The sequence below is a fragment of the Amblyomma americanum genome, chromosome 4, assembly GCF_052857255.1.
Source record: "Amblyomma americanum isolate KBUSLIRL-KWMA chromosome 4, ASM5285725v1, whole genome shotgun sequence".
In the NCBI taxonomy this organism is placed as follows: domain Eukaryota; kingdom Metazoa; phylum Arthropoda; class Arachnida; order Ixodida; family Ixodidae; genus Amblyomma; species Amblyomma americanum.
In genome coordinates this window covers 124,268,205-124,291,580 of record NC_135500.1, presented here as the reverse complement: position 1 = coordinate 124,291,580, position 23,376 = coordinate 124,268,205, and positions in this window count along the sequence as shown.

The window sequence follows — 23,376 nt, the reverse complement described above, 5'->3', positions numbered from 1 at the left end:
CAATCTCCTAGTGTGGGTTCAGATACGATGGCAGTGATAAGCCCGTCTAGGATGGTAGGCAGAGCTAGTGGGAAGAGCGGAGGTCAGTATAAAGGTGCCCTAACAAAAACTAATTAAATTGTGAGGTTAACCTTTTTTACGAGTCAGTCGACTTCCAAAGCCTCTGCGGGCGTTTTCTGGGTCCTACACGCTCTTAGACGTCCGATATGAACATGACCCTAAAAGAGAATACTGCCAGTTCGGCATTATTAAGAGCGCTATATTTATTTTCCTGGAACTAACAGAAGCTGAGCGCAGCATGTGACGAAGGGCCTGAGTGAATAGCACCGTGCGTGCGAATATTACTACAGGAGAGCCCACCACAATGTTTTCTTTTAAACTGATAGCGGAAGTTAGAAGATTTTTGTGAACAACAATGCAGTGTGCACGTAGAACCAATAGAAACAGGAAAAGGCGAGCATGTCGCGATGCGGGCCGATCGCGTCCTTGAAGCCATTATTAAAATTTGAGGCGTTCCTCGTTGCAAGAACGAGGGGCGGGCAAATAAGAAATTCGAGTTCAATGCGCCTAACTACATAAGTGGAATAGGTGCATGATCGGCCAGAATCCCCTCGAGCTCGTGTGTTCTCTTTCATATTGTACCAACTCTAAGTAGATGGACTTAAAGCGGATGGCACAGAAAGACGTGGCGCCAGTTCTAGAACGTCTTGTGATTAGAGAAGAAGCTGCAGTACATAAGCGTGGCTGCGAAAAGAATAAACGTAAAAACAGATTTGTAAATTAACGTATCGAGCAAAAAAGGACGAATATAATGCGAGGCTGACATCCTGGTGATAATTTGTCGTCATTATTATATTACACTGTACGTATTATGGCGCTGCTTTGTGTTTATGCAATACATGTATTTTAAAACATGAAAGCCTCGTTCAATTAGTCATGTTTTATTTTCTAGAAACAAGTTTCCATACCTGTATTCAAAAATGCATTTTTTGGACGACTCTTTCCCCGGACTAATATGCATAATTCCAGTATTTTCCCCGGAGATCTATTATTATATGGTTTCTATAATAATTGCTCATTGAAATCAATGAAAGCCAAATTGGCAACAAAGTGCCTAGTACTGCTCATTGCGTGCGTCAGTGTTTTCTTTTTGCGTGCCTTTCAACTCATTTCCGTTATCTGACTCTGTTATCCGACTCTGTCAGAGCTGTTAAGTTAGCCCCAAATCACAACCCACAAAAGGCTTGGTGCGCATTCCCTATTGAGAGTCACTCCTCGATTGACCTCCTCCAGCAAGAAATTTTCCAAGCTGTGTCGCTCAAGATGGAGCCATCGGGAATCAAAATAAAGCGTCACCCTTATCCCACATTCTCCTCTCCTGACCTCTATCACACCTAAATATGTGTGCCTTTCTGTGGACTCCGCCACTTAAATGTCAGCTTTGGCGTTATCAGGTAAGCCTTTTTAGTGCCACTATTACGGCGCGTATACCCCAAGAAAGATCTTGCGATGTTTATGGGTTTGCGTCGAATGAAATAAGTAAATAAATAAACAAATAAATAAACGTAATATCCACGACTGGGATTCGAAACAGAGGCGGCGCGAACAGATGAGCTTCGCTGGGCAATGCTGGAGAGCATTTGGGTATCGCCGCAGGCATCGTCTTCGTCATGAACTTATACTACTATAAAACTAATATTCGTGCTTTGAGCTATGGGGCGTATAGTTACAGAGAGATGCGCGCTGCATGCGTTGGAGTGAACAACGCTGTAGCAGAAACACGGCGCTGGCGTTGACAACATTGCTGCAGAAACGCAGCACTGAAGCATAGGCCGGCTGCGTACATTCAGTAAACTAGCACTTACGATAAAAAGTTTAAGACGCGTATAACTGGTAGCCTGGGTCAGTGGTCACCTCATTCGTGCGTTAGGATATGTGGCGGCAGTGTCCACCTGCATGAATCTCTGCCTTCGCCCAATATTTTGTGCTTAACAATGCTAAACCGCCGAAATTTCGTATTTTTTATTTTTCTGGGGCACACATATTCGGTCACACAGCTGACGCTTCTTGCGACGCTATGGTCGCTCATTTTCATCTCCACGTTTCACCTGAAGTCCTGTGAAGAATATTCGTTTGGAAACCTGTACATGAAGATGAGTTGCACGTAGATGGTGCCAGTCCTTACATTAAAAAAAAAGCAAGAAATGATTCAAAGCTTCACTGCCTTTGTCTCCTTCGTTTGGAGGTGTAATGTACAGCTAGGATGCTACTCACAAAAGCATACACAGACTAAGCAAGTTTTTTACGATGCTTAAAAGTGCTGTAACGCTAACTTAAGTATGTTGGTTCTGCAGCGAATTTTTGTCTGCGACCATCGGAAAGGAAACGCTGAATGTTACATCTCACGGAAACGGGGTGTGTTGTTGTCACGTATGTTACAAAGGCTATCTCTCAATAACGGGCTGTAGGAAATTTTACATCTGAACGCCAGCTGTATTTCAAGCAATTACTTGTGCTTTTTTCTTAGCACAGATTTTTTTTACTTTTCCTTTTGAAAATAGTATGCAAGATTAATAAATTTTCTTTGTTCTGTTTTTCTTTTCCTCTTTGCAACTGCAATTGCCTTTGATGGCCCTTTTCAAAATTCAAAACTGCTCTGTGTAGACATCGTTTATCAGGAATTACCAATTTTGCCGCGTTGGCCGCAGAAGGAGCAATAAATTTAATGACTTGTGCTCCAAACATTGCACACGAAGAACCATTTCTACATTTCCGAACTACTCGATAATACTTTATGGATTAAAAAATCACAAGAGAAAACATTATTTTCTTAATGGTCTTCTGAAATTCATCTCTCCAATATTTGAACAACATTGACAGCGGATACTGGCATTTTAGACTCAAAATATGAAGGCATGTTAATGCATGGTTGCTTGCATACAAGTTAAAAAGTACAAAAATCTTTCGCTGCTTCATTAACACGAAGAGAAGGCCACATTCAGGTTTTCAAATATCGCTCCGGGATGCTGGCTGACCTATCTGTGTCGAATAGTTACGCTGCCGTCTATAGATTTCTCACCTGCCCCTTATCTAAGCAACAGTAAAAACTATTGCTCCAGCCTGTAGGCAGAGTAACGTAACACATAATTAAACTTTTGCGCGAAGTAACTACTCGTCAAAACAAACAAAAACAATTGGAACGAATCAAAGCCGGGAAAATCATTCGTATCATTTCATCCATTAGAACAAACAACTGTTAGGAGAGAATTTTGGTTTTACTCGCAAGCTCTCCAGGTTGATCAAAAATACTCCCGCACTCTATGGTCTCTGTTTCCCTTTTCAGATACATTTCTGTATCGCCCAAGATAGCGATCTTGACTTGCTGCCCGATAAAAGGCGTAATCGCACGATGTTAGTCATGTTATACAATAAGTCCGATTCAACGTCCCGAAGTTGCGCATGCGTTACGAAAAGCCCCGCAGGAGAAGGCTTTAGATGAACTTGTTACACTTGGTCGTCCATTATCTTCACTAACACCGCACATCACAAGGCCGTTTTGACATTTCTAAATATGGAAAAGATTTCAACATAACATTACGACGTACCATATCGAAATCTAGCTCTTGTGACGGCGATTTGTTCCGACTTTGTTCGTTGCAGCAGCCAAACACCATAACCTCTTAACCACCAACGCAGGTAAATGTTGAAGAATCATAGAAATGCAGTTCTAAACTACACAAGTAAAAACCGCTATTAAACATTTACAGGTTTGCGCTTGTCGCCCAATACACGAATTCCAGTGAGAGGTAGCGCATAATTAACAAGGGTCGTCTTTGGGCTCGTGGGTTTGTTTCTTGTAAAATCATGAAGATCTACGCAAAGAAAATCACGACATGCAGAAAAACAGAACGGCATGACGAAAACTACAAAGGACTGATTTACACTTACGCTTTCTCCTCCAAATAAAAGAAAAGAAGCGCATTCGTGGTAGATACTCCCACGACAGGTCTACAGCACTTGCGCTATCATCATACCCTACAGTACAGAATTCAATAAGGCTGTTTTACTTCATTACAAAGCCTCTGGTGTGTCACTAAAGCAGTTGTATACTGTAATTATTAGACAGGATGCCATATAAGTGAATGCTCTGGCGTTCCTGCCTTTGCCAATAATCTTTCTCTCGTTTATCCCTGCCAGGTACTTACATGTTCTAGAATGTTCTGTTAAATTTGTACTCTTTTCTTTATCTTCATAACAGCATTTGTGTTGCTCTGCCCAATCACATAATCAGTGTCCAGTCTGGCCTGCAGGCTTTTCCATGTGTTAGTAGAATCCAGTATATTACTTCCATCTCGCATTTTGCATAGGGCTTCTTATGCGTTTGGGCTCCACAAGTGTAGTTTTTTACATCTATGTGTGAGAATCGGGTCGACCGAGCATCAAAGGTTGTGCGCAACTTTATAAGCATGTAAGTTACTTCAACAGGTTTCGTGCATTCATTTTCAGGCCTTTTGAGCAATTTACATCTGAACTTCCGAAGAAGGGCTTCAGTTACCGCATTTCAATATTTTTGCCGCATAGTCGGACACTGGAGGCTACCCTGTGTATCCGGGCGGCGGTAACTGAAACCCTTCTCAAGAATGAAATAAAAAACTCGCAGAAAGACTCAAACTGAAGGTACGAAACTTGCAGTAGTAGCTTCCATGCATAAGGTTGCGTACAACGTGAAAGCATTGGTCATCAAGTATAGAGCGTCTATGGTGTTCTCGTCACTTTGGAGGCCATGTAGTCTCTGCTCTCCCAGAGGAAAGGAGAGAATTCACACACAGCGTGATTTCGGCAAAGAAGCATGGGAAGGCCTATGTAAAATGAGAGAATTGAGATGCATACGAAATTCCACAAACACATAAAACGCCCTCATTGGACACACAGGAAACTGCATAATTGATTGTGCAGAAAAGCATAAACGCCCCTTAAAAAAGAAGAAAGAGGATTTTAACGGAACAATGAAGAACATGCACGCATTGGCCGCGAAGAAATCAGTTAAAGATTCTTGGAAAAGGCAGCAACGCCCTACTACGCAAGATTATGTAAGCACATTTAATGAAGAATTAGCACTACTGCTTCAGTTACAGAAAGTTGCTTGGTACCGAAATGAATCCGCCTTTCTAAATTCTGTAATGTAGGCTTTGATAATGATGTACGTTTTCCAGGCCTGTAGTTGGAGTATCTTTCCCGAATACCCGAACGTGTCTTTTGTTTAGAGGTGATAACCTGTGAATATATCAGTTGGTAGAGGCACTCGCCCTGTGGTCCTCTCTTTCTGGGTGTCATGATTTTCTTTGTGCAGATCTTCGAAGTGTTACAAGTGGAGTAGCACGTATGTTCCCAAGCTTCACAAATTACTTCCTCTTTACCACTCCTTTCATTACTTTCTATTTTAACCGAATGGTTGAGGCGTCCTCCCCTGGTGACGTTATTAGAGCACCTTTACTACTAACAGAGCTTATAAATCTCACGAAAAAGCACACTCAGGCTTCGACAGAGCCGTGCCTCGACCTGTGCTTTGAGCCAAGTAGGGCGTTTCGCGGCGCGGACAGGCGATACTGCTATCTCCGTGTTTCCCGAATTAAGTCGGATGGCGCAAGCGCTGTCAATTTTTGTCAGCAAAAGGCTTGGCCCACTGACTTCCAGTTGTTTCCTTGAATAGCGTCTACGCGCAGTGTCTCTATAGTGCTCCCCTGTACTGAACTAGCCAGTGTTTGCATACGACCATCTACCGGCTATGTGCCGCGTAGGAGAGGAGTTTCACACGTTCACTGCCGCGTGGGCCACTGGTCAGTCACTTCGCGTTCCTGCTGTATGGCCACGAATACTTAGTCGCGCGTTGAAGCAGTGGCACAGATATATATTTTTCAGAACCTGCGAAAAGAACATCTGCCAGGTCGCTATTGCCGTGAGTTAGCGACACGAAGAAGTAGGCTTCACTGGTGGCTCACTGATGGGCCACACCGCATCAAGAAAATTTACGGGTGGCCCACCGGTCGGTCACGACGCACACGAAGGAGGTATTCGAAAATCGCTGCCGGAGTGAACGTGTAAAAATCGCTTGGTAGAATCTTACGGTCGTCACCTCAAGCGATTATAACAAAGCTGGCACAAAACACGAGGACCGGGGATCAGGGTTGTCGCGTGAGCACGGGTGAGTGCGTGTTCCAACTGAAGACTACAAGGTAATGTGAGCACTGTGCGGGGGGCGCGCACATGATTGCGGAACTTGTGACGTGTCGTCTCCAAGGTTGCGCATCTTCAAGAGCGAAATGTGTCTCATTAAGAGCTCTCGCTGTATACGCTGTGCCTCAGCAGTCCCGAACAACAAGGCAGATTGGGTATAACCACAGTTAACCCTATAAATCAGAACAAAACTGTATAATAAACAAAGGTCGGTTGGCCATGTGATAACCGATCGTCTATTGGGCTAAGTTCGGCTCCATTCTTACTATCGATATCAAATTGGCGGCGATGTTCCCCGGCTCAGTGTTCGTTCTTCAGAGGCATCATATGTAGGAACGGGGCATAAGACTTTCCCGCCTCGCAGTAGGGAAGAACTTAAACCAAACCATGACCTTCTTGTGTAAGTGCTAACGACTTACACACGGAGCCTTCAGCGCGACTGAGGGATGCTAATCCTGGTCACTCCACAAAAGCCAGTGTATGCCAAAAGCGCTGCATGACCAACTAAATGATTTGGCACTTAAACGCGCTTTTCATTTAAGCGTTTGGTGGTTCCTGCCAAGCTGCGGCATAAATGCTGATTCCATTCTTGTCTTCCTCCAACTTTTCAAAGGGTTGTATTTCGCACCTAACCACTCTATTATTCACCCAAAAGTTGTCTAAGAGGAAAACAATTGCTGTTTAAGATGCCTGTAAGTGTACAAGAGGGACGTGAGCTGCAGCTCTCGAATGTATAAAGGAGCCTTTTATAACTGCAGTTAGTTATTATATGTGCGTGCTGTCGCATTTAACCTTTCTCCTCGGATGTTTGAAGGCCACGTATCGTAAACTGTGCCTGCTCACTCGTTCTTTCGGCCTTTTTGTTCACTGCGTATATAAGAACGACAGGGTGCCCAGGGTCCTCTTTAGGAACTCAGAAGCAGCGTAATCAATTACAGCTGCTGAATTCAATGCGCCACTCAATCCGAAGTTCCTCTCTCGCAGCGCCTGTGTACCAATCGAGGGGGCTTTGTGCTACAACTGTCGCTGCATCCACAACCATCGGGGGTGCGACGGGAACTAGGAACGCACCGACGGCAAGCGGCGAAGCTGACTGCAGTCAGTGTGCTCATTGTGTAGTGAACATGACAAGCGTTGCGGTACTATGCTTTTTATGTACAACAGGACTGAAGGTTTGAATTCGACGAAGCATGTGTCTAGTTTAATATCTTTGGAGAACATGATGTGCGCCCATCATTACTTGTTCTTTACGGTATCTTGATTAAGCTTTTATTGTTTAATGCGAGTTCTCTTTCCCCAGCTGCATGTGGAGACTATCACGAGGATAAAAGGCACAGATGCCGGAGTTCTAGGATTTCCTAACTGAAACTTGCCGAGTTCATCAGCTAGGCAGCGACAATGTGATGCCGGTGGAACGTAGAGTAGGCTTTCTCGAAAATGCCTCAGTGTGCATATCTGATTACTTTTGCGTGACTAGTGTAGACCACACAGTCGTGGCTTTAAGAAAGGACGGACGGACGAGATCTCCAGTCCAACAACTTTTGTCACTCTTTATCTTGAAGATGGAAGACGATAACGATGGTTCAGGGCGAGAGCGTTAGTACCCCGATGTAGTAAACGATTGTCTGGAGGCGGTTTTGACGACCGTGTAAAGCTTCGAAGCCGGAGCGACTGGCTTCTCTGGCCGCTTCGGCAACCTAGGTGGGCCACCACCTAGCCCACACGACCCTGTGGAGTGATCAGAACCTACCCACCGGATTGTGAGGAAATTGTCCACCGTGGCAGGTCGCAGTTAAATTAATGATTGGTCGCGCGAGGTTGATCGGAAAGAGCAGCCTGGGCGCATAAGCCCTACCGGTGGCTGCACCTGCTATCTCAAGGCAGTGGCACAACGCTTAACCGCTGCACCACTGCGCCAAGAGTGGCATGAGGACTCGCAGCCATATATGATTGTAAGGTAGAGAATAGCCAATTCCGTGTATATGGGCATTAACCGAATAACTATGTCGCGTCATGATCATAACGTAGAATAAGCGCCCCCTCCAGTTTTGTTTTCTTTTTCCTTCTTTGTAAAGTTTTCATCATGCCCTGTTTATTTATATTTTAAATACGCGAAGGATTCCGCATGTTATTTGATGAGGAAGGGAAAGGGTGAAGCGGTGGGATCCAAAGGAAGGTAGAGTTGCGTACATTGTACTAAAAGCACCGGTAAGGCTAGGCAAAGAAAGAGAGTAACAAGGGAATGATCTCTCGAAAGAGTTCTAGAAATAAAGGTTTAAAAAAGATCAGATGCACTGCTTATTACAATATGTGTTGGCATTGCGATAGCCTTAGAAGCTGTTGACGCCTTTACATTGACTGCTGGGTCATTCTTTCATGGTTGTGTTTGTGGACATTTGCACATCTCCCTGCACACACCCAGATATCTCTTCGGGCCATCTAGCTGGTGTTCAGCCGTTTCCCTGAATGTGTTTAGAAGTGCCGACACGGACTCAATGAAACTAATTTTAAACGCATAATATTCACTTCCGCCTAATGATGTTACTTCCAGTCCTGCGAATTATATCACCGAAGGGGCTTTTTTCTTTCAGCGGAGGGTTCCGCGTTTTTCCTTTAAAACGTAGCGCCAAATTACGTACAGCCTAAAACATCACGCAATGTGAGCTGTTCAAACATAAATAACTAAATATGAATTGTCGGCAAATATCATGCAGATGTTTGCAAACATGGCAAGAGATGATGTTGCGAAAGCACACAGGTGTACGAATAGGAGCACTTCTATGTTACAGAGCCCAAGATTGGTGGTGATTGGCGTACAGTGTTTAAAAATAGCATATCGACGGAACGGTGAAACTAAGTTGCTGCATGTTGCCACTTCACAGAGGCGACATTACTTCAATTTGGCATTGGCTTCAATTGGCCATGCTGGGCAAGATTCCTGGCAAATAAGTTCACTCATCCAATGATAGAACTAGCACAGGATTATCATATCCCGATTTTTTGTAAATTAGTCATTGAGGCATTCTTCATATCATTTGGCGAGTAGGAAAATCTGAGGTACATTGTAGGCAACGTCCATGAGTGTAGAAACGAGGCATGGCGGATGGGTATCAGAGAAGACAAGCAGTGAATTAGCGTAGTATAATTAACAACAAGCCGAGAAAGAAATTCCGCCTCATGCAGTGACTTAAAAGATAAAAAAATTTTTAGAGTCCTGAAGCAGTCTGACTAAGGAATAAAGAACATAAACGAACCTAAAGGCATTCGTTTTCACTCAGTGCAGGAAAGTTGTAAGATTGGCCTTATTACTGAAGCATATTCTACCCCTGCGCTATAAACGACGCGTAAGCTTGAAGTTCGGTTGCAGCGCTGGCAAGAAATAAGCGACGCTAAAGAAGGACACATTTCTGAATCGTGTTGTTGGTAATAAATGCGACGTGAGGGTGCCAATTAAGTAAGTTTAAAATCCGACATTCGAGGAAGAGTCCTGCAGTTGTTCACTATAGACATGTTTCGTGGAAAGTTTGACAGCAAAAGAATGTCATATTTATGTCTTGAGAACGTTTGTTATCGGCTTATAGAATGCTTAACTTGAATATTTTAGTATCATCCACGTAGCACCGTGTTAAACTGCGCAAAGAATTAAGAAAGTGTGGCACCCTTATTATCGAGATTTCTTCCGGTTGGCGAATGAGGTGCGCAGTCTAGTCGGCAGATGCAGTTTGGCTGGATATTTTCCAGGCATCGGTTCCCTTATATTTGCGGCAGAGCTGCCTCATTCCACATGACGCGTTTATTTAAGTGGTAGCAGAGAATCACGTGATTCGCTGAAGTTACAGTGCTGTCAGTTGCTGCGCGAAAGAAGAATGTACCTTATGCTGCAGCAGCATTCTGTGTGAAGTTGTGTATGACGGTCTAGATCTACAATACCACGCTGTTTCTGGTTTTGAGGCAACCTGTAGACCACACAGAGCGCACCCCAGAGAGCACCACAGAATTGAACAAGAACACAGAAAATGACGGTGCGTTGTAACTCCAGAAATGTGTCAGGTCACCCATCGAAAGACACGTTTTATTGGGTGCTAAGCTGATATGCTCCCATATATCGCGACATCATTAGTGCCGGAAATGTGTTACAGTGTCAGAATGTGCGAAGAGAACACGAATGTCCAGAGCCGCAGCCGTGGAATTCATCTTGCAAGAAAGCTTCTGGATTTTACGCCCTCCGCAAAAAAAGAGAGAAAGCGGCCTCTGCATTGTACCCACGACGATTTGCAATAAGTATGCCCATTTCCAGGCATATCAGAATTACACTGCGAACATGTGTTTCCTCATTGAGGCTCACCTCGAGATTTATGCGCTATCTCCTACGTGCGTGTGTTATTCGGTGGGACGTCCTACTAAACCAACAAACACGATGAAGGGGTATTAACGCGCTGTTAAATGTCCACTATACACAGCTATTGTGAGAACGGTGCCTTTTATCAACATGTAAGTGAAAAGAATTTGCGGGTGTAAGACTTCCTTCCTTTTTGTGGTGTTGCGATCCGGCGGCTTTGCGCTCTTAAAATGGCAATAGTTAGCCACAGCCCACAACGGAGGCAGTAATATAGAAAAAATTACCAAATGACGCAGACACCAAAATGATACGAAATGGCCTTCACACGTGAAGCAGAAAATACTGCTTATTCGTGGCTGAGCCCCTTCTATATTGAGCCCTCGTCCTCACACCGATGTAGCACCCGGAAAAGCCACCTCCAGAAAAGAAAGCTTTTCTGGAACCCCCTGCATGGCCGTAGAGGCAGCAATTTTCGCGGACGATGGAAGCCATCTCTGATCACTTTTTATATTTTTTTTCGTGGTGAACCTTGTCCCCGGCGTGCGGCAATAAAAGCCAGATTTACCTCGAGAGCGGATTTACAGGATCTCGAGGCCAGCAGATTGAGATCGTGCGGTTGGCGCAAATCTCTGGGCGAGAGCCGTGTCGGAAAGCAATCCCACGGTACCGCTCGCAGCCGGTCGTCGAGCGACAAGACGGCCACAAATTTGGAAAAGTTCCGGATACGGAGAGATTCGCGGATCTCCTTTAAGAAATCGCTCCGGAAATACTGCCGCTAGTGTTGAATTGAAGCAACGTTGAAGTTTACTGGAGACGTACACGAAAAACTGAAATAAAATGGAAAGCTATAAATTTTGCAAACATATCTGCGGTCAAAGCTGGTACGGGACAAAGATGCTTGAAATAAGTAGTGTCATGTTGCGTTCTTTCCAGAAGACTACCCGCAACGATTGGACGTGATGAGATATCTCATCCAATAGCATCTTTTTGCAAGAGCTTTGAGAGTGCTTTCTCGCTTCTTTCCAGCCATTTCCTTACCATAGCTAGAAAACAAGAATGACTCTCAGGAGCCAAGATTATGCCTGAACCTACTGTAGGACAGCACTTGAATCGGGGCGGTCCGCTACAGCGAAAAACAGCAATAAATGCGCCAAACTGTGATTAGCAAACGTAGAGCACGTGAATGGCTAGGATTTCTGTACTAATCGCAACTAACTTAACGCCGGTTACTTGTGTCATCACTGAATAACGCCGCCTTTTTCAATTTCGCTGGCGGCTCGCCGCAGGCCGGTTTAAAGTAAGGGCAAGAACACACGCGATAGCGGCGTGCATCAATAAAGGAAGCGAGTTGCGCGGACGACAAAGAACCCAAGAGAGCAGACATAGGCGCGATTACGAACTGAAGGTCAATCGAGGAGCACGCAGAGCACCCTCGCGTAGACGTCAGTGTAATTGCAGCCAGTGTTCCGGCTTTCTCGTGCGTCACTGCGCTTAAGCAAAGACGTGGGAAACATTTTTTTTTCTTCATGTGTCTGAAAGATAACCACTGCAACCTGCGATTTGGGAGGCGAGCTTTTCAACGTCCAACTCAGAGATAGCGGAAGGTGGACATCGCTTGCCAGTCTCTCAGCCACTCTCTGACAAAGTTTGCAGCAGTTTTCTGTAAATGAGAGTGAACGCGACCCAAAAGGGTACATCGCTCAAGCTTGTGAATTCTGGTTTGCCACTCGAGTCGTGCGGTCCGCATAACTGTGTCGACGCTAAGTCTCACAAACAAGCTGGTCCGATGAATCTTGGAAATAAGTGGCTTAATAAGTTTGTTACGGAAGCAGTTGTTTGGGCTTGCGTATAGGCTTGCGAAGTAGTTGACCTTAATATCGAACTCACCTGAATTGCACTCCCATCACAAGGGTAGACAGTCTCAGGGTACTGGGCCTGTACCTACAGTCTAACGGCCGAGCGACCGACACTGTACAACTGCTATCTCTAAGAAACGCGAGGGGGGAGGGGGGCGTGTAAGCGTTGCTAGTCAGCCGTCTGACGTTCCACGCCCCTTGTCAGCAACTACTGGAAGCAAGGTGAATCATCTGAATCTCTCCCTGCGATTGGCGGTCCAGCCAGCCTTCAGACTGCCCTCGCACACCTCTACCCACCACATGCTCCGGGTAGGCCTACGCAGCACTGCAGAAGAGCTGGCGGAAACCTAAAGGAATGGCCAGCTTACGCTCCTTTGAGACGCGAGAATCGATCGGGCCGTTCTACGCTGACTAGGTTAGTAGGAGCCGACGACTTCTTTGCTGCAGAGGTGTCACGAAATCCCGCCCAAACTCGCAGCTGATATTAGAATCGCACCAATCCCGAAGAATATGCACCCTAATCTCCACGCCGGCCGTAAGACCGCCAGAGTCAAGGCACTCTTGTGCCAACACCGCTCTGACAAAAACGTCGCATATGTTGACGCGGCGAAATACCGGTCCGGCACAGACGCTATGGGTCTAGCGGTTACGAGCGCCACTGGCTCAAATCAGATTACGGGCTCCGTTCGGGGCATGAACTCGAGCACGACGCCTGAGGAGACCACCATTGCGTTCGCTCCCGTTTCTATGCGCCACATGGACACACATGACAAACACCATGCCAGTCAGACATGCACAATTACAGACTCACAGGCTGCGTGCCTTGCCTTAGCGAAGAGTACGTAATATTTGCTGGCTGCTCCGCACGCTCTCACCAATAAATCTCGATATATTCCTCAGCGGTCGCACCGTTCGGTCACCTTGTCACGCCTCCCTTCCCTGCAACTAGAGCGCGCACGAGCTTGCCCAAGCAGCAACCTTCAGGGCACTGTCGACGGAAGCAAAGGAGGAAGCTGACACAAAGGGCGCCGGCGAAGCTCTGCACACTTACACCCACATTACAGAATATTACCGTTCGAAAAGGACTACGCCACCATCGCAGCCAACACTACTGAGGCCGAAGCTGTGGCATTAAGACTCAAATTAAGACTCACACGTATCCTAAACTGTATCACAAACACTTGATTTGGGTGACTCAGGCTGTGCGTAGCGATCGAGTTTTCGGTGGGCGTCGAGGTGCGAGAGGATCGGGTAAGGGCTGTAGGTCGGTCTGTTATGCACACCCAGCAACGGTGGCTCTGGTGACGCCTGGCGCATGAGCCAGGCTTATGAGCGGCGTCGTAAACGTAAGCCCGGAGAACACGTTTGCAGGAGAGCGGTGGCTAGCCTCGCGCAAGGCTCGTGGGTACAGACGAAGACGGCACACATCAAAGTGTGCATACGCGACAACAAGGAGCGTTGCATACCGCTTGCGCCAGAATGTTCGAAGAATTCCCCGTCGCTGGTAATCTGGGGCGGGTACCACAAATCGAGATTCGTTGATGTGACGAATGGATGATGCCGTAGCGGAGCCGACTGGCTTTCTGGATCGGTCAGAGGTTGGGTTTGTAGCTAGGGGAGTTTCCGGCGATTAGTGTCACGCCTCCGTGCAGTGTACCCTAGCTACAGGTACCTCGGCGTGAATGATGCTCGTCCGGAGAGCGAAGTCTTGAAAAGAAAGGGCGCAGGGGCTGCCAGGTGGGTAGCGAGGTACTCCTGTGAAGGCAAGCGCAGTAGCTTGCACATCACTGAGCTCCTGCTCAGAGTCAGCGTCGTTCGAGGCGGTCGCTGGCGGGGAGGGACAAGTGCAAGGAAACAGATCTGTGTTTGATTGAGGCACTTGGTACTCCGACGTCACGCAGTGGGAGTCGCCTTCTGCGTGACATCAGCAGAGAGAGATGGTCGAGGGGGCGGGCAGCAAGCGTTCTCCACCAGGATATTTTCTCGGATTACCAGGATCTCTGATATGGGCCTGGGCGCAGGCAGGGCCAAAGGCTCGCAGAGGACATGTGTGGCAGCACTTGTGAGAACACTCGTGTTGAATCTATCTTGTGCTCTGTGCTATGGGACGACCGGGCCCGAGGCGGTGGCCAGGAGTGGCTAGGAGGAGGCCAGGGGCTGCCGAGACGGGCTGTGTTCTGACGTAGGCATTGTGGATAAGGGCGGGGCTGGTGAGGGGGCTGACGCTGTCGGCGTGGAAACTGATCGGCACAGCCCAAAGCTTGCACACACCAAGCCACTTTTCGACCTCTTCACGTGGTCACCCATTGAAAGTCGGTGGCTCACGAGGCCCTCGAAGCATGACGGTAGTTCCCTGTGCACCAGAGTTCATGTTCAGAGGAATAAAAAGACGTCACTCCAGCACTTCCACCAGCTGTCACGTGTTGATGACACCTTCAGGGACATTGAACGAGCAGAATGATATAAAATTCAACCTCTTAATTAGGTGAACTTGCACCCAATAAATACAAAGCAGTTCGGCAGCGGCGGTCACCGCGTCGAATTTATAGCTGACCAATTCGTTTTGATATTAAGCACGAAAAAAAGCCACAACCATTGGTACCAACTAAGAGGGAATTACGAGTGGCTGCGATTATTCAAAATAAATCATTCGCAACAACATTGAGAACAGCATATGTTATCAACTGCTCTTCAGAAGAAGCTCTGTCATCCTACGTAATTCCTCTATCTCACTCTGAGGGTGCCCCTTCTATGTATCTTTGCTCTTTTCATTAAGCATGACTGCTTGAGCAGCTTGCTTTCGCTCCTTGCACTATCTAATTAATGGCATCGGTGCAAATAGAGAAAAAAGTGCCATATTTGTTTGTTTAAATTGTGGTTTTTGAGGAAAGGAAATCGCACTACTGTCTCGCTTTTTGGTGGCCACCTCAGCAGCTCCATGAGAGAAGGGGGAAGTTAGGAGTGAAGAAGAAAGAGAAAAAGAGTTGCCCTAGTGGAAGGCTCCAGACTAATTTCGACCACCTGGGGATCTTTAGCGTGCACACACATTTGATCAGTTTAACACTTGCACAAAAAGCCGTTTCCACACTCTACTCCCCTACGAGCCACATACCGCTGGAAATAATTTTCTGCGAAATTTATGACACCCCGCTTTTTCATCAATAGCGCGAAATTTTTATCGTCACGTTTTCTAATTAGCTGCAAACACTCAGGCTGAGCTTAAACAAGGAATTAAGAGAAAAAGTTATGGAGTAGTTCGTCGCGAATACATTGTGAAAGGAAACGGGAACGGGGACTAAGAGAAGCCTAGAGATAGTGAACGTCAGGAGGGAACACTGAGTAGAGCGAGCCGAAATAAGAATCGTAAAAGGAAGGCCGCGAAAAGAAAAGAAATCACTTCCGTGTTTGCTCTCCTCTTTGTTGAGCACGGGTAGAAAAAAACACACAGACGACGAAGGAAAATTGCACGAAGAAAACGCCAATGACCTGTATTCGTGGCCTATCATTTTTTCGGGCAACCTTTGAAATGTACTTGCGGATCGCCACGAAAGGAAAGAAGTAAATTAAAATAAAGAACCGGAAGATGTTGGCAATATGCGTGGACAAGAGAATAAATGCGTAAGCCGACGGCGGCAGTTGGCGTGCCTAATGTATAGCCGATTTATGGACACATAGCTCTCCTGCGCACGAAAATGTGTTTCCCCTGAGCCGCAGCAAAGGAATCAAGGAAGACGCGTGAAAAAGTGGTTGCTAGCGCCATGGCACCCTTGAAGCGATGGTTTTTCAAAAGCAGGATTAGAGAGATCAGCGTGAATACATATAGGCACACATAGATCAAAATGTCAGGAACAGAAAAAAAGAGCAGTTCGAGGGCTTAAGCCACAGTAAAAAATCTCTTATATATGTTTGTACATGCGCGCGTAGTGAAGGCACGTGCTAAGAAGTGCTTCGGAATCCCTCTGTTTTAGAGCCTTTTTTATTTTATCCCTGCATCAAAGACAAATTCACCCGTTCTTCCCGCCAGTTTCATTAACGAAGCAATCGCTGCTCAAACGAATGCGTCCGCAAGCCTCGCGCACCTAAAAAGGATGTGACGTGCCATCGTTTTTTGAGGCAACAACAACAACGCCGTTTTGTGGAAACACCGGCGGCACCAAAGAGAAGAAACAAAGGCTAACGCTGCACGCTAGCTTTAGGCGGAAGTTAGCTCGCCAAGCGAGGACTCAAAATTTAATTTTCTTCTGGAGAGAAAGAAAAGTAAATAGGTGAACTGAGCCCCAAAATGAAAACTCCACCCTTCGACAGCGGGTAAACTAAATCAAAAATATGGGCCGTAATCTTACAAAACTGTGCAGCGCTCTGAACGGCAAAGGTTCCGTCAGCTTCGTTAATCCGCAAGGCCTGAACGTTTCTCTCGCAGCCCCTACACCAGAGCGCTTATGACCACGTTAGAAGAGAACAGCCTCAGGATGCAACGCTAAGGATGTGCTTTACATTGTTGAATAATCGCACAAAGCTCTGCACATGGCCTTTGAAAACGCAGCACTGTCATTTTGCTGCTAACGTATGTTTGCCCCTTGGAAATGCTACTCGTAGTTTTCACAAGCATGCGAGGCCTTGTTAACGCCACGCGAGCCAGTACCGCAGCTGGTGTGTTACGGTGTTTTTCTCTACTTTTGTTTCACCGCTTTTGAACAGGACATTCTACGAACGTTACTCAGCTCGTGTAATGGTTCTGCGAGTAGTCGATACGTATGTTTTCGAGCAGCTCAAGTGTGTCGTGCTGTTTTCTGACATGTGTTGGGTTACCCCTTCAATGACCAATAAGGTAGCAAACGCGGCCGTGCAACAGAGACGAAGGGGCAATAAAGAGGAATTTGAACTCGTATTTTTACCGCGGAAACTAGACCTACACGTTCCGAGCATTTTGAAGGTTCGAATTATTGTCCTGTGCGGCCGACTTTCCAAATTTAAATCGGATTAAATATCACGGCTCCCGCCTTTTCTAGAACTCAACGCTGAAGGTACGTGAAGGTAGAGGTAGAAGGAGGTGGAGTGCCTTTCAGCCAGTCCCATGGTGGCTTGCCTCTTTGCCAACGGCGGAGTGATACGCAAATCAAAGAGGCCACGCGTATTTTTATTTCCAATGACCTAATTTGCAGCTATGTTCTCTGCTACTGAAAGCATTTATTCAAAAAACCTAAAAACCAAAATAAAAACGATAGCGAAACCGCTACGGGACTGGCTGAAAGGCACTTTATGCGTTCGTTCACTCCACCTACTTTCACCTTTGAGTTTAAAAAATCGGAAGCCGGGACTTTTAATCTGATTTAAATTAGGAAAATAGGCCGCACACGACAGCAATTCGATGTTTCTAGGAATTCTCGGAACGTGTAGAAAAAGTTCCCGCGGTAAAAAGACGAGTTCACATACCACTTAGTGCATCTTTAAAGGCGCTTGAAGTGCCGATCAAAAGGAAGTGTTAATTGTATGAAAAATTTTTAAGGGCGTCGTTCATGCCATTGCTGGTGGAGTATGATGAATGAAATGAATGCAATACTTCAGGCTTGGATCTTTGCAAGTGCAGCGCTCTTGGCCTGCTTTTCAGCCAGTCTGGTGCCCTTTGTGAGGAAGACGGAAGTACTAGGCTATTTTACTGGATAGTAAGCATCTCTAAGGCATAAATTTTAGCCTGCCTGCAATATGTTCGCGCAGACCAATTTGTTTCCTAATTCATCTATGAGCCGACCAATCCACTTTATCAGGATATGAATGACATTCTCCTTCATGTGTGAGCGCCTAAGCTTCCCGCCTTCATCAGCTAAGAATCATGCCCACTTAGTGCATGGCTGAGCCACATGGCTACCATCAGTGCAGACTTGTGTGTATCAACAAGGGCAAACATCTCCATACACTCAGGGATGCAGATGTTTGTTCTTCCAGTTGCGGTTGTAGAAAGTTAATGATGGACATAACAACGGCAACAGTGTCACAACATAATGTATTAAAAAATTTTAGTGCTACTCGGGGATCATCCAGTAGGTCTATTTTGGATCTAGTTGAAATGCTGGCTACAGCGCTGGACGGAAGTGCACGACTTTCAAAGTGGATGAAGAAGATGAAGCACTGGGCACGGAAAATCTGCCAACTCATTGCTCCCCAATTCCTGGCCAGTCACCCTGTGTGCGCATGTGCCATTGTCTGAGGGTAACAAAAGCAACAACATTCGTCGCTTGGCCTCAGAAGCTGGCCGCATCCGCGATGATGTCGACCTATGCGGCTCTCATGCCATCTTTAGGTCTCAACTGAGTGTGTGGTTACGAACGTGTGCATATTTTTGCAAAATTGTTCAGGGAACACGGTTCTCTTTTTTTGGTCGCGAGACAATTAGTACCCCACGTCGGAAAAAATGTCCGTCGTCGGCGTTGGCGACCGTTTGAAGCCTCGCAGCCGGCCGCTCCGGCAATCTAGGTAGGCCACCTGGCATACAATACCTTGTGACGCTATCACAACCAGCCCCTGCTACGCTCGCCTTATCTTGGAATCCACTACGTTACCCTTAGGGACCAGCGGTTATCTTGCCTTCGCAGCACATGCCCTGCCCAAGCCCATTTCTTTCTCTTCATTTCGACTAGGATGCCATTAACACGCGTTTGTTCCCTCATCCACTTTGTCCGCTTCCGGTCTCTTAACGTTACACCTATCATTCTCCTTTCCATGGCTTGCTGTGTTGTCCTTAACTTAAGCATAACCCTTTTCGTTAGCCTCCCCGTTTCTGTCCCGTAGGTGAGTACCGGTATGATACAGCTGTTGTGCACTTTTCTTTTGGGGAATACTGGCAACCTGCTATCCGTGATCTGAGAGAACCTGCCATATGCGCTCCAACCCAATCTTATCCTTCTACTTATTTCCCTCTCATGATCCGGATCAGCTGTCACTACCTGCCCTAAGTAGACGAATTTCTTTACCACTTCCAGCAGCTCACTGCCAATTGTGAACTGCTGTTCCCTTGCTAGGCTGTTGAGCAATACTTCGGTTTTCTGCATGTTAATTTTTAGACCCACCGTACTGCTCTGTCTAACTCATTGATCATGATTTGCAGTTCATCTGCTGAGTGACTCAGCAAGGCAATGTAATCAGCGAATCGCAGATTATTTAGGTATTCCCCACTAACTCTTATCCCCAACTGTTCCCAGTTCAGGCTTCATAATACTTGCTGTAAACAGGCGATGAATAGCATTGGCGAGATCGTGTCCGCTTGCCTGACGCCTTTCCTTATTGGGATTTTATTTCTGACTTTATGGAGGACTATGATAGCTGTACAGTTCCTATGTATATCTTCCAGTATTTTGCCATAACGCTCATCTACGCCCTGATTCCTCAATGCCTCTCTGACTGCTGAGGTTTCCACTGAGTAAAATGCTTTCTCATAATCAATGGAAGCTATATATAGGGGTTGGTTATATTCTGCGCATTTGTCAATCATCTGATTGATAGTGTGAATATGATACATTGTGGAATATCTTTTGCGAAAGCCTGCCTGATCATTTGGTTGATTAATGTCTAAGGTTGCAGGTCGCACGTGGTAGATAAATGTGTGATTGGTCGCGGGAGGTTGCTTGGGAAAACCAACCTGGGTCTCGCAAGCCCCACCGCTGGGAGCATCTGCCATCGCAGAGCAGTGGCGCATCGCTTAACCACTGCACCACTGCGCCAGGAGTGGTATGCGGACTCGCAGCGATAAATGAATATAAAGTCGAGTTATCAATCCCGCATATATGGGAATCAACCCTTGTACGCTGTCGCGTCATCCTAAAGCGAAGCTTAGGTGTCCGCTGTGGCTTTTCGGCTAGAGTGACGCACGGTATAGTCTGAGAAATGAGAATAGGAATGTTTAAAGAAGAAACTGTGGCCAATTTTGCTTGGAACACCACAAAGGTCTGTGAACTAGTTGCCTATGGTCCACTTTTAGAGTTATCCTCGGGATTCAAACTCAACCTTGTCTCCATGAGCAAACATTAGCGCTTAGAAGCCGCTGCTGGACACGTGTTTAAGTAATGGACCACTCACATGCCGCGAGGCGCCTCACGCTGAGAACCCTTGTAAGCCGCTGTGGGTGCCACAGATGACGAACAGATGGAGTCAGAGCCGCCAGGTCCGAATTCACTGCATGAACACTTAGTTCTGTGGAGTAAGCCTACGGGCAGTCGGTGCATACAAGAAAATGTGTGGGCATGTTCACAGGTGACGAAGTACAGATTCAGACGGGAAAAGATTTGGAGGAGAGTTGTAGATTACGCATCGTCTGATGCTGGACGGCATCGTAGATTTTTCAGGTGAATGTTATGCCGATGGTGAGCATGAACGCATATACAGTGAAACCGCACATGACTTCGGTGCTCTGTGCAGAGCTCATAAATATACTAGTAATTTGGAATAGGGCCGTATAGCTTCAAGCTACTTAAAGGCCGAAAGGGAGTCTTTGAGAGGTGAAATATATTAAATGTAGGGACGAGAAGAAGGTACGTAATGGTATTCTAAATGGCTTAACGTGCCACTGCGTAACGATGGGACTTATGGGCGGTACATATTGTGAAAGAGTTAAGATCAGGATGGGAGCGACTGTACCCCCCCCTCCCCCCACGGTGATTGCTCGCCTTGCTGCATGTGATGAAGAGCATGAAGTATGCATCCGTTAGGTCGCACGTTGGTTCATACGGGCAGGGCAATAGTGTGTCGGTCGGCAGTAAGGTGACAGAAAGACATGAAAGGAAGAGTTTTTAAACGATGAAGTGGAATAGAGTGTTTATGATCTGCATCGGTCTCACGCTGGTACATATTTCAGTCAGTGCACTAATCTCGAACCGTGGGTATGGGTGTAAGACTAAGCAGTTAGGTTATGAACACACAGCTTGGTCATTAATACCTAAAAGGGAGCTGCACTCCCGGCTGGTGAGGCGACGGAATCATGCTTTGTGTATTATCTTAGCCTGTATAATGAAGTCCACAATTTGCCGGCCTGTGAGGGCAAGACTGCTGGCAGAGCAGATAGCTATACGGCGGGTAAGACTGAGCGAATCCTGAGCTCAATGATGGATGACTGTCAGTTATGAATTCGTATTGTTTCAACTTAAGGGGATTGGGAAATTTCTATTGTAAAATTACGAGGAGAGGCTTTCCATAAACTAGCTTTGCTTCCAAGGAAAATAAGGTCTGGCGAGAGAGCCAGACCTGGAGGAGGAAGGCGAGATGCTAAGGCATCCAGTGTGTGCTGGATGTCTATCAGATTGAGAGACGGGCGTGGGTGACCAGACCACAATGTTATATCGCCCGCATACGCAAAAACGCGGATACAAGTGGTGTTCCCCAGAGTATGAAGAAGAGCATTCGAAGGCGCATTAAATAATGTGAGTGTAAGAACAGAGCAGCGAGCATCAGGGAGGCCTAAGGCTCTTTGGAGGTGCTTGTGGGCCGGTGGCCCCGGGGAGTTTGCTTTTTCCTCCAGATGGTGAGAAATTTTTAAGCTGTAGCTAAAACTGCACTCGAAAAAATTTTCATCTTTTATACGGAGAATGTAAGAACGGAGGAGCGAGCCTCAGGGAGACCTAAGGATCCTTGAAGGCACTTCTGAGACTGTGATGCAGGGGAGTTTGTTTTTTCAGCCAAGTAGTGAAAAATTTTTGAGGCGTAGCTATAACTGCACTCCAAAACATTTTGTAACCTCTAGACAGTAACGACGACCGTAGCTCCCAGTAGACCACGATTGATAAGCGAAAGATTATATGCCTTTCAAGGCAGCCCCGTTCGGATTTCAAGGATAACCTTCTTCGCCACCAATGAGAATAATTCAGGAACGAAGGGCACCTGTCTTAGGATCCATTATTCAATTACTCCCCGATATATTTGCTGAGCTGCGAGTCGCAACTTTGGCAGCATCCTTGCTCCTGAATAGATTGTGATTTTTGCAATCGTAGTCCGCGATAACATGCAACAAGTGAAAAAAACAGCGGGACATGGTTGTTTACGCAAAAGACAATATCGTTTTTCCCGCCAAAGACATCTGCAAGAACAGTTTCTTGAAATCGGAGACATTGGCCTCATGGGATGTAGAGATGTGTGTAAGACGCTTTTAGGAAGGTGTTCCTGCTTAGCTACGTCAGTACGCGATAAGAATATGCGGAATTTCCTCTCGTTGCAAATTTTTTGCGGGTTTATACGTTTTACCAAAGAAACGGGAATATATCTGCCGTTACATGAGCGAGAAAAAGTTGACTGCCATCCACCTGATTAGCTCTTCCCGTCATTACACTCTCCGGTCAGTGACATTATCTTGCGCGTCGACCACCACTCGAACAGCGGTGCTCAAGTCACAAAACTCACAAGAGAGTACTTCTGAAGTGCATGACAATTAAACCGCCGCATTGTGTGCAAAAACAGAAATACGTGTGTTGTAGACCTGTTTTTTGTTCAGTGGCTGCAGAAGCCTTCTATTTAAAATTGCAGAAATGTTGGCGCTCTCCAGTCATCTTCTTTTAGTATGACAGGCCCTAGTGCGTTATTCATAGCAGTTTTAAGTCTTTGGATTTTGTAACGAACGTGAACGGCGTATATGGACATCTTCATTCATAACTACGATCCCCTTATGCGGCATTCTACATCATTTTTGATAGTAGCTTTGTTGGTTTTTTGTCAAAGAGAAGTAATGAAAAATAGAGAAAAAAAGAAAAAGTGTGAAATGAAAATGAATTTTTTTTTTCGTAGAACAGAAGTATTATTTTGCATGTCGCAAAATATTGCATGTCAGGTCAATATCTGCTAGTAGGCAACTGTGGCATCCTCACGTTGCTGTTTCGACTGGAACACTTGCATGCATTTTGCATCTAGAAAAGACATCCCACTCTACATTACTTGTTTAAAGAGAAATTTCTAATTAGCCTTATTCTCGCC